This window comes from Schistocerca gregaria, chromosome 2 (assembly GCF_023897955.1).
Source record: "Schistocerca gregaria isolate iqSchGreg1 chromosome 2, iqSchGreg1.2, whole genome shotgun sequence".
Classification (NCBI taxonomy): domain Eukaryota; kingdom Metazoa; phylum Arthropoda; class Insecta; order Orthoptera; family Acrididae; genus Schistocerca; species Schistocerca gregaria.
The window spans coordinates 503121625-503133816 of NC_064921.1; the positions used below are offsets into that span (position 1 = coordinate 503121625).

The 12192-nt window shown below is 37.5% G+C and overlaps 1 protein-coding gene across 3 annotated transcripts in view; it reads left to right on the plus strand.

Moving 5' to 3' along the window:
• LOC126328547 (endonuclease III-like protein 1) overlaps positions 1-12192 on the plus strand; it is a 250074-nt gene that overhangs the window by 10927 nt on the left and 226955 nt on the right. The window lies entirely within an intron of this gene.

Here is a 12192-nt window from a genome sequence, read left to right on the forward strand (position 1 = left end):
ATGCAAAGTAACCCATGAAGGACTATTTAGAAAGTTTCTAGAATGAACTTTAAGTGAGGAACCTAGGAGTGTAGTAAACTCCCCTACAACCACACTCATAGGAATTACAAAGACAAGATTAGACTAATTACAGTGTGCACAGAGGTGTTTAAGCAGTCACTGTTCCAGTGCTCCACAAGAGTCTGGGACAGTAAAAAGCTCTAATAACTGGTTCAATGGGAAGTACCCTTCGCCATTCACTTCAGAGTGGTTTACAGAGTGAAGAAGTAGGTGACAAGATACAGAACCAATTGCATGCTTAGTTACAGTATTATAGAGTAATTTTTATTGGAAAAATACAGTTCCTGGGTACGTCAATTATAACTTTACGATAAAAACTACTATCTAAAATCCTTGATTATAAATTTTCAAAACTGTTACGCATAGTGAAAACAGAATAAAGTACAACAATATTAGAATGATTAAATGTAGCACATTAATCCACTGTGATTTTGCCTGGTTACATTGCCTCTGTTAGTTTTTGTGAATCATTCACAGTTTTTTTTTTTTTTTTTAATCATGGTAATAAAACTGTAGGAATGTGAAATGTACTTAATCAAACTGAGAAACAGATATATCACAGTACTTTATTCTAAATTACCATATGCTTACTGCATGCTGTTGCATGTTTGTGTGTTAAAGTATAATTGTGTGTAATGATTTATACTAAATAGGTCTAATATTTAGCGTGTGGAGACTACGAATGTGCATAGTATAGGATCTGAAGTCAAATAAAAGCACTCCGTTGCATCCTCATTGGAGCCCCCGTATGTTGTTTTAATATTATGGTAAAAGCAATTAATTAAAATAGTATACTTTGCATGCATGTGGTGTCCAAAGTACAAGCATCACAAATATGGCATTTACATCTACTGATTAATTAATAATTTTAAGAATAATGATTATGATGGAAATTTGCTGACACTGCTCAAGAAGCGCAATAATAGTGAGTTTGTTCAGGAGAGTGTGTCAGCTAATTTACACACAGTGTCGCACAACTCCAGACAGTCAGGCTTATGATTTTTCGTATACACGGAAAATGTGTAATATATAATATTGGGTTACTGGATGATAGTTCTTCAAGTGTTGAAGTTATTTACCCCCTCTTCTTCATTGAAGACAATGTTACACCCTCCAGCTTGCTCTGCTCAAGTTTCTTGCTTCTCCGAAGTATTTCAGACACCAGTAACCCAGGTAGATAGATCAGCTGAAATAAGGAACTAGTAAATGAAGTTGACTTCTTACTATCAGAATTAATGTCTTTCACATTATTATTGAGCTAAAGAGAAATTCACATTCTCTCTCTGTCATGGATGGGAAAAGACGGAGAGTACAAGATCAATGAAACATCCAGTAGGAGTTTTCACAAAAAGAAAATTAATGTTCATCTTTTCTTGATAGCTCCACAGGCTTAATTGCTGCAGGCATATCACATTTTAAACTTTGCCATAAACTACTTAGCGAATGAGTGGATAAAAATAGACAGAAATACAGGTAAACTAGCATTAATTTCCAATGCAACTGCTCCCCTGCTTTATGCAGGCATGGTCCACTATGACAGTATACAGCAGTGGTGCTCTTTCTACATACAATCATAATGTATTAAAATTTATTTTCAGTTATAACTCTTATTGTATCTTTGGCCTGGCCGGGGTTTAAAATACCTTTATTGATGTCCAGTCTTACTTTAATGTATACACTAGGCATGCCAGTTCTCTTTTATTTTACAGTTTTTATTTACATATTCTGAAAGTTTAATTACCCAGGTCTATGTTGCAACAAAGGACATGTTCAAAGATAAGAGTCTGCAGCTCCATTATTGCAGAGCAGCCGCTACACGCCTCTTGCAGGGCTTTGCTCACACACATTAAGCAATGTTTGTTGTGCATGCACCTTGTAAGTCCGTTGGTGCAACATGGCTAGGTGGTACTGTTTGTTTTCGCAGTTTTTAGATAACAACAAATTCCATGTGATCAAAATGTCCATAGAGCTGCTCCATAAGATAGTGTATATAGGCAAGTACATGAGTTTCCAATGCTGCAGCGCAAAGGTCCGTTTCCGACCTGTGATACTGAACCCATGTCATGCGTAACATATTTCATTGTCCAAGGCCAGTCTGTACATTCAGCACCATGTTGAGAGCTCACCAAGTTTCAGGTTAAGGCCATAAACATTTTCACCTGATATGGTCACTTGTGGCAAAGTCTAGCTTCCCTTGCCGCTACAAAAGAACCGAAAAGTTTGGCTCATTGTAAGCACCCGCACCTTCAGTCACTGTAACACATGTAAATGTAACCTTTTTAGAGCACATGCCAAACACCAGGTAATTGAATAATTCCTCTTGATGTCTGTTTTGTCAATACATATATGGTCTCACATAACATGCACAAAATAAGCATCACAGTTCAGTATCACTTGATTTAAACTAAGCATACATAATCCTATTTGTACATACATGGTACAGTTTATACATATTCAAGTATACATTCAGTATAACATTTATAACTTGTGTAGAAACAACATTGCAGTACCACTGTATGTCTTTTAACATTTCGTTTTATTCCTGAGGGCGCATATAACATCGCCTTATGACATTTTAAATAGATAGTATGTGACATTTTCTCCAAGCACTCAAAGGCTTCTTGTCTCGTACAGAATTGCCATGAGCAGGTAACTCTTAATGTCTTGAGTTCATGCAGTAGTATTACCATACACTGAATAAATTTATTTATTTATTTTCAATTTTAAGGTTGAAAGAACGATATACATACATACAGTTTGATAATATGCATAAATCACTGTCCTCACATTTCATCCGATTCCTGCACTTATAAATACAGATTGCTAATGAAAGAGAAGAAATCTTCAATAAGCATTAACCAATACAAGCAAATATAGCTACGCTTAGCCCCACCTCTCTCAAGTCTGTTAGGAATGCATCTACTTAGCTTGAAGGAATGGTGGCAGGGGGTGGAGAGAAGCTTTTTTTTTCTGCTGCTGAAATCCATCGTCTACATACCATGGAATAATTGAGTAAACTCTTTCTACACACTTCTTTCTATCTTTGTGAAACAACTTACTTCTTGTTTGCCGAACTGATTGCAGAATTCTGAAAGTGCAGTGTCATAAGTTATCAGTATTACTTGTTTGAAAATACCTGTAGTGAGTGTGATTCAGTTATTTAACTGATATCCATATTTTCAGGATACCACTGTTGTGTATATAATATACTTAAATATGTCACTATGAAGACATTCCAAGAAAATATTGTAGAAGAACATTCGGATAAGTCGTGATCCCATGTAAATGTATCGTGAATTCTCATATTTGGTGCTCATATCAGTAGCTTGAACTTTCTAATATGTGGTCTGACCCTTTTCTGCTGTGGTAGTACTAGACCTAAACACAAATTTAACAACATTCTGCATTCTGTAATATCTTCATATTCACACTGTCACATTCATACACATGTTTACATTCAAACAATTACTCATATTGTGGTGTGACCCAGTTTGTTTTGTACAAACTACCTAAATTCTCCTTTCCGCGTTTACCAGGGCATGTCCTCGCATCATTACCTGGAAGACAAACTTAATAATAACTTTATAAACTTAGAACATGATCGCTCCATGAATAACTAATGTATCATTTTTCTCCACACAAACACACATCTTTAAAGTAAAAAGGTACATGTAGATGTGTAACGTCAACTCCTTTTTAGTTCTCAAAACCAATCCTTCTGTTATTAGAGCTCAAATACTCATTGTGTGTCTGTCATTTTGACTTACTTTTTTCAGTCCTTCCACATGTATACTACAATTACACTTGCAGTTAATAAGTGTTGTCGTAGGGGGGTACCTCATTATCTTCTGTAGTTTGTTCACAATGTGACCATACTCCTACACATGGCCTTCTTTTGTTGTGTATAGATACTTTCCTTATAGTGTTTTATTTGTTTGTATGTAACTTCAGTGTACATTTGTATGCACTGTAAATAGTAGTGTAGTGTGTAGATATGTTTCTGTACTTAGTCATTCTTTCTTTCTCCATTAATTTCCTCTTTAAACGTCCATATTGTATTAGTTTTATCCTTATAGTATACACTCCCTCATTTTAATAGTAATTAACTTATATCAAAGCCTCCAGAATAAATCTTATTTTTCAGCTATATGCCAAGTTTGCGTTGCATCCAGCATGCTAAGTGGTGTGTTTGACTAAACAGTTTCTTGGATGCACTGAGGGTGCTGACCTGCGTGTTTGCTCCTAGTATGCCTGCGTGTCATTTCCCTCTCATAATGTTGCTTCACATGTTTACATCTCAAGTGCATTATCACAGTGTATTTGGGATAAGTACATATTGTAGAATGAGTCAGCACCATTGCGATTGTGTTACATTTTCAGGCTTCGCATAGCCTTTTGACATTAAACAGAATCTTAAATTACTATAACTTACCTTGCTTCCATGTAGAAACATATAAATAAAATGAAAACTTTTTTTCTTAAAACGAAGCAACAATTGTTACATACATATTATATTGAAATTTTGTACTTGTTCTTGTACAGTGTTTAAAGTGAGATTTGACCTTTGTCTTCTCTTAGGTTCTTGTGTGGATAAAGTCCCTTGTGCTTTCCACTGTTAAGGTAGCCTAATCTATATGCACCTGGATGTGGGGTTTCAGGAACTACAATTGGCCCAGTGTACAAAAGCTGTCATTTCCAATTGAGCTTCCCATATTCTGTAGGTTTATGGTGCACTTGTAGTAATACATCTTGTGCTACTTCAAATTGTACAGTGTGCCCTAATCTCTTATCGCATGACTTTTTCCTTTGATCAGCATTTCCTCCAGATTAATCAAAGCCTGCCGTACTTTTTCTTTGAATGACATCTCTCCCCTGGGTATCTTGGGCAATGGTTTTTCCCACTCATTGACTTCTCTTTTAAACATCAATTCAGTTGATGTAAAACCAGTTGAAGTTTGTGGTAAGTTGTTAATGACTTGTTGAAATGGTGAGACAACTCTACCCGTTTCATGTGCTTCTGAGGTGCATAGATGTGTTTCTAATATCCTTTCTATTGGTCTCTCCTCAGGGTGAAATCTGAATACAAATATATATTTTATCTTGTTTGTATTAGTAAATTCCTTCCATCTATTGCCTACAAAGTATAATGCATTGTCCGTTAACAATATCTGCAGCTTTGGCACTCTCAGGAGAGTTCTGCAAACCTCCTGATAATAGAACCTGCACTTACCGACGACACTGCATACAACTTTACATATTTTGTGAAAACTTCATACAAGGCAAAAACATACTTGGCACCTCCTGTCCCTTGCGGATACGGTCTAGCAACATTCAAGGACATTAATTTTTAAAGATTCTGTGGGCGCTGTAGGATGTCGCTCAGTCAACTTGGACTTGTTCATCTTTTGGAAAGTAATGCACTTCCAAATTACTTGGAGAAATCTTCTTCTCAAGTTGGGAAAATAGTACATATTTGTCTTGTTGGTACATTTAGAAACCCCATAGCGATTCCATACATTGTGAGTGTACAAAATGAAACAAACAAACACACACACACACACACACACACACACACACACACACACACACCTGTTCTTGATTCGGTGTATGCTGACGAAGCAGGACTCCCTCATATAGAATTTCTTCAAATTCTAATCATTATTTTCAGGCAGTTTCAACCTTATCTTTCTCCATCACAGGTCTTCCTCTTGCAGTTGCTCTAAACTCTTACACATCTCTACATAATATTGTTTTTGTGTTTTCTCCTGCATAAGCAGAACTCTAATTTAGAATTCTGTTTTCTGAATTCTAAGAATTCATCAAGCCCCTGAGGTAACATTGAGAAGGTGTCTGCGATTATGTTTTGTGTACTCTTGATGTATACAATTTTAAAACTGCACTCCTGCAAGTACATGCACTGCCTAGATCACCTTCGATATTCTGCAAATCGGTGTAACACCTTTGTCAAAAGCCTCACATGTTCTTCCCATGTTGGAGTAGATATTAATAGGTCATCAACATAGAAAGTGACTCTACTGAGAAGTTCTGGTCCCAGAACTTTGTCCAATGCAAAAATGAAAACGCCTGTGTTCACGTTCAATGGCAAAACACAAAATTCGGAGCTCCTGCCCCCTCACACAAAGGCTGTGTACTTCCTACTATTTTCATGTAATGCTATTTGCCAATACAACTACAGTGAGGTTTTTAACATTATGAAATTTCAATAACTTTTTTTTAAGGTTGTTAGGGTGTGTCCTGACAGGAACAATGATTTTGTTTATACTTCAGGTGTGAATTAAAAGCCTGATGCTATTGTCATGCTTGGTGACAGCTAAAATAGGGCTACAATATGGGGTTGTATGATTTTCCAATTTATCATCCTTTCAATTTCTTTCCTCACAGCTTCTCTTTTTGCCCAAGTAATTGAATATGAAGAAAAGCAGAATGTTTTATTACCCTGGGGCATCTTCTACATTTTTGTGCATGATGAAGTATTCCTTCTTGTAACTCGCCTTCTGATCCTTTGACAATCAATCAGATTCACTTATCTTGATTTGGACAGTGTCCAGGTTTGTGTCTTTTCCAGGCAGCTGCTCACCCCTTTGTGTATCAAGAGACAGTACATTTGGGTATGACATTTGTACTCTGATATCAGTTCTCAGTATGAGTGTATTGTTAGTTGTGCTGGTTTCAAGTAAATTTACTGATAACCTCTATTCATTCATTATAAAGAACATTTTCCTTGCCCATGTCAATCTGTACTTTGTATTGTCTAAAGGTATCTATTACAGTAAGAGAGTTTACTGCAAGTTCCTCCACTACCAGAAAAGTACATGTTAGAGAAAAATTGTTGATGGTAGTGGATATTCATGCCTGAAGTTTAAATTCTTTTGTTTTGCTCCCCACTGCAGTCGGAATATGACAGTTCTGCATCTTTGCAGCTCGCTAAGCAGACCTTGTGATATTACATTTGTCAAAGCACCCCTGTCAAGTCCCACAGGTACATCTAGATCACACATTTTGGCATTAATTACAGCTTGCACTGACTCCTCATTATCCGTGTCTGCACTCACTGGTCATGCCGGACTCGAGAGTCCATTACCGCAGCAACGTATTTTCTCCATCTGTCCCTGTCTTGGGCTATTTCCTTCCATTCACCTTTAATACCTAGGCTCCTCAAATCAGCTTTCACAATGTCCTCCCATCTATGCCTCGGTCTCCCCACAGGACGTTTTCCCTCTAAGCGCCCTACCAGTACTCTGCGCACTGCCCTGCCCTCATCCATTCGAGCTGCGTGACCCGCCCAACGCAGCATACATGATTTAATAATACTGATTATGTCAGGGCTTGAATAGAGTTTGTGAACCTCTTCGTTATGCAGTTTTTGCCACTCTCCGCTAATGTCATCCCTTTTTACTCCAAAAATTTTCCTCAAAATTTTTGTACAGAGCGAGGTGGCGCAGTGGTTAGACACTGGACTCTCATTCGGGAGGACTACAGTTCAATCCCGCGTCCGGCCATCCTGATTTAGGTTTTCCGTGATTTCCCTAAATCGCTCCAGGCAAATGCCGGGATGGTTCCTTTCAAAGGGCACGGCCGACTTCCTTCCCCGTCCTTCCCTAATCTGATGAGACCGATGACCTCGCTGTCTGGTCTCCTTCCCCCAACCAAACCAACCAATCAACCAACCAACTTCAAAATTTTGTTTTCAAATACTCGAAACGGCTTTTCATTTTGCACAGTGAGAGACCAAATCTCACACCCATACAGCATAACTGGTAGAATAATAGTTTATATTCTAATCTTTAAATTCCTAGATAATATCCGTGATGAAAGTAATATATTCAGTGGCAAGTAGCACTCATTTCCCGTCTGTAATCTCATCTTCAGTTCGGATTCAATCTCATTTCTCGAAGTGATGTCCATGCCTAGATACTTAAATGTGTTCACTTTTTCAAACTGCATATCTCCAACTCTTAACATTTCCTGGTCTACTGCTGTTGGCATTCTGGTAGTAACCAGGATTTACTTTTGTCTTCACTTATCGTTAGACCTACATGTTCACTAGCCTTGATTAATGCATTCGCATTTGCTGTTACAGATTCTTTCCTATCGCTAATGATGTTTAGATCATCTGCATACCATAATATCTTAATATTTCCATTTAACTCCACTGGATAGATAACTATCGTTCTGTTGATTGTAATTGCTGGGTGAAGGACTGCCAGATGGTCTCTTTGCAGTCAGTTTCTGCCATTACTGTATCGGTTATTGCCATCTGCTGGGGTTGCATTCTGAAGTTGTTGCCCATGCCCCTGTGTTTGGTATCATTTCCTTTGAAACCTCATTTGCACCTTTGGTTTCCCTCAGTGCTATAATTATTTCTTGTATTATTGTTGTTGCACGGGGCTTAGGGGTGCCAACCGTGTTGATTAATGCCACTGTTTCCATTCTGCTGTTGACTATTTTGCAGAAGTGCACACTGCATATTAATGTTTTGTGGTTCTGATACCCCCTCTTCACATACTAAGTCAGTAGAGTTGAGTATGGGTAAGAAATACTCTACATCATTTTGTGGTGTAGTGATCTATTTTTCCCTGGTATGGACGGGTAGGCAACTTTTCACTATTTTCAATACATCCATGTGGGAAACTAGGTTTGTCCAGTACATGGTTTAGTTAAGTACTTTTCGAAATACTTTCTCAATCCCCCATGTTTACCACTGAATGGTGATGGGTTGAAAATCCCTCGACTTAACCTCTCATTGACTGCTGTGGACCAGTATTTGTTCAAGGAAGGCCTGTTCAAATTGCTCATAGGTACTGCATCTCTCAGCCATATCTATTTTTCATAATAAAAACATCACCCTATGTGTACCCCACAATGCATTGGATCGTGTGCTTCTGCCGATTTGTGGGGTAACACGTTGCAAAAATCTCTGATAACTCTTAGAACATGCCCTTTTGAGTTGTAAAATCATAACTATATTATTACCTTCTAATTGTCATTGAACCATATTGTATAATATCACTACTGAGTATGTTATGACAAAGTGTTTGCATTGCTAATTATACTTTTGGAGATTCCCAGCTGGCTAAGCACATTTAATTTGTACAAGACTGTGAATCAGAAACAGTTTATTTGATGTGATACTTGGAGTTCATTGGTGTTATGGTAGTCATATGTTTCATTGTCATGCTCATGTGCAATGATTGCCATCTGACCATCCAGTTTAGTTTGTCCCATGATTTCTCTAAATCAGTTGACACAAATTATATGTTGATTACTTACAAAAGGCCATGACTGTTTTCATACTGATTCCTGTAAAATCCAGGCTTGTGCTCTTTTCCTAATACCCTCAGCATCAACAGAATGTTAAGCTTTAAATGTTCTTCAATATAGACAATCGGTTTTCATAGATTGATAAATTTCATGGATGATTGGTTACATAATTCAGAGCTTTCTACATATTGGTTATTGTTGTCTAACAATTATTACAATATTTTAAGATTAATAAAATAATTTGCACATTAAATATAAACTCACAATTCATATAAGGACACCTAAAACTATCATCAAAACACTAGTAGTTTAGTTGTGAATGTACCATATTCAGTAGCATTGGATTCTCATCTTCAAGAAGTCGCCGTAGCTTCTTTTGATCCTGTGAAATTGCAGTCCATAGAATGACTCACGTAAATCTGTTCCATCTGTCATGTATTGAGACACCCACACTGTTGGCTGCATAATTAGTTTGAACATTCTTAAATTTTCCATTGCTAACAGAGTGGTGGTTGTTACGGGACTGTTGAAACCCATACTACATAGCTACTTATACTGTGTGTTTTGTCAGTAGTTTATTCATAAGAAATTCAGCCTCCCACTTGTCCTTGAACATTTCTGCCAGCAAGAGGGATAATGGTGAGCCCATTTCCAGACCTTCCCTATTGCTTGTAATAGCTCCCTTGAAAGTGGGAATAATTTAGATTTAAAGGATGTCCTACTGTACTGACTATGCTCATTTGTTATGGGTCGATGTTGTGTATTTTCTCTCCAATTTCTTTGTGTGTGTGTGTGTGTGTGTGTGTGTGTGTGTGTGTGTGTGTGTCTAGACTGATTCACATTTTACACCCTGAATGAGCGGTTAACCTATTTGAAAAGTCTTAAACAATGCAACACAACAAGGAGCATACAAAAACATCATATACATACTATATAGAATTAGTGAAGGAAAAAGAAAAATTTTCACATTGGAGATGGCCATACAGTAACAAGAAAATGTGAATCAAAGACTAGTGTGTTATCCACAATGTAACTAACAGCTCTAAACATGTACTGGCATTGATGGGACAGGAGGCTACCCTCTGTGAAGTGAAAATCAGCTACATGCTTCCAGGAAGTGGACTCAGGCAAAGTTTAACATTTAATTAGTTTGTACAAGAAAGGGCGAGTATTATGGAATGTATGGTTAATGGACTACAGGATCCTAGATAAGAAGCAAAGTTGATTGGCTGAAATGGCTACAGTTTCTAACATCTCCACAGAGGAAATTTACCAGAATATCCACAGTTAAAGGAATTGGACAAAGTAGTTTTATAATATGGATTAAATAACATAGAGAAACAAGTACACATCTACAACTGTGTGATTACTGTGCTATTCAAAATAAAGTGCCTGGCAGAGAGTTCAGTGAACCACTTTCAGGCTGTCTCTCTGTTGTTCCACTCTTGAATGGTGTGCATGAAAATGAGCACTTAAATTTTTCTGTTCAGGCCCTGATTTCTCTTATTTTGTCGTAATGATCATTTCTCCGTATGAAGGTGGATGTCAACAGAATGTTTTTGCAATCGGAGGAGAAAATCGGTGATTGAAATTTCCTGAGAAGATTCCGTTGAAATGAAAAGCCTTCATTTTAATGATTGCCACTCGTCTGTGGCACTATCTCCCCTATTTTGTGATAATGCAAAACGAGCTGCCCTTCTTTGAACTTTTCTGATGTCATCCATCAGCCCCCCTGATGCGGATCCCACACCGCACAGTAGTACTGCATAATAGGGTGGACAAAAGTGGTTTAAGCAACCTCTTTAGTAGACCTGTTGCACCCTTTAAGAGTTCTGCCAATGAATCGCAGTCTTTGGTTTGCTCTACTCGCAACACTATCTATGTGATTGTTCCAATTTAGGTTATTTGTAATTGTAATCCCTAAGTATTTAATTGAATTTAGAGCTTTTCTGACAGGAAATTACGAATCCAGTTGCACATCTGAGGTGATATTCCATAGGCACTCAGTTTGGTTAGAAGATGCTTGTGAGGAACGGTGTCGAAAGCCTTCTGAAAATCTAAAAAGATGGAATCAATTTGACATCCCCCGTTAATAGCACTCATTACCTCGTGAGTATAGAGAGCTAGTTGTGTTTCACAAGAATGTTATTTTCTGAATCCGAGCTGTGTGTCAATAAATCATTTTCTTCGAGGTAATTCATAATGTTCAAACACAGTATATGTTCCAAAACCCTACTTCAAATTGATGTTAGTGATATGGACCTGTAATTCAGCAGATTACTCCTATTTCCCTTTTTGGGTGTTTGTGTGACTTAAACAATTTTCCAGTCTTTAGGTGCAGATATATCTGTGTGCAAGCAGTTGTATATAATTGCTAAATATGCAGCTATTGTATCAGCATACTCTGAAAGGAACCTGACTGGTATACAAACTGGACCGGAGGCATTGCCATTATTAACTGATTTAAGCTGCTTTTCTACACCAAGGGTATCTACTTTCGTTTCTAATCTTGGCAGTTGTTCTTGATTGGAATTCAGGAATATTTACTGTGTCTTCTTTGGTGAAGGAGTTTCGGAAAACCGTCTTTAATAACTCTGCTTTTGTGACGCTGTCATCAGTGACTTCACCGTTGTTATCACGCAGTGAAAGTATTGATTGCATCTTGCCACTGGTGTGCTTTAAGTATGACCAGAATCTCTTTGGGTTTTCTGCCAGATTCTGAGACAGAGTAGCGTTGTGGAAATTAATATAAGCCTCTGTCATTGAAGTATGCACTATCTTTCGAACTTCTGCAAAAGTTTACCAATCTTGGAGATTTTACTTTCTTTTAAATTTGGCATGCTTTTTGAT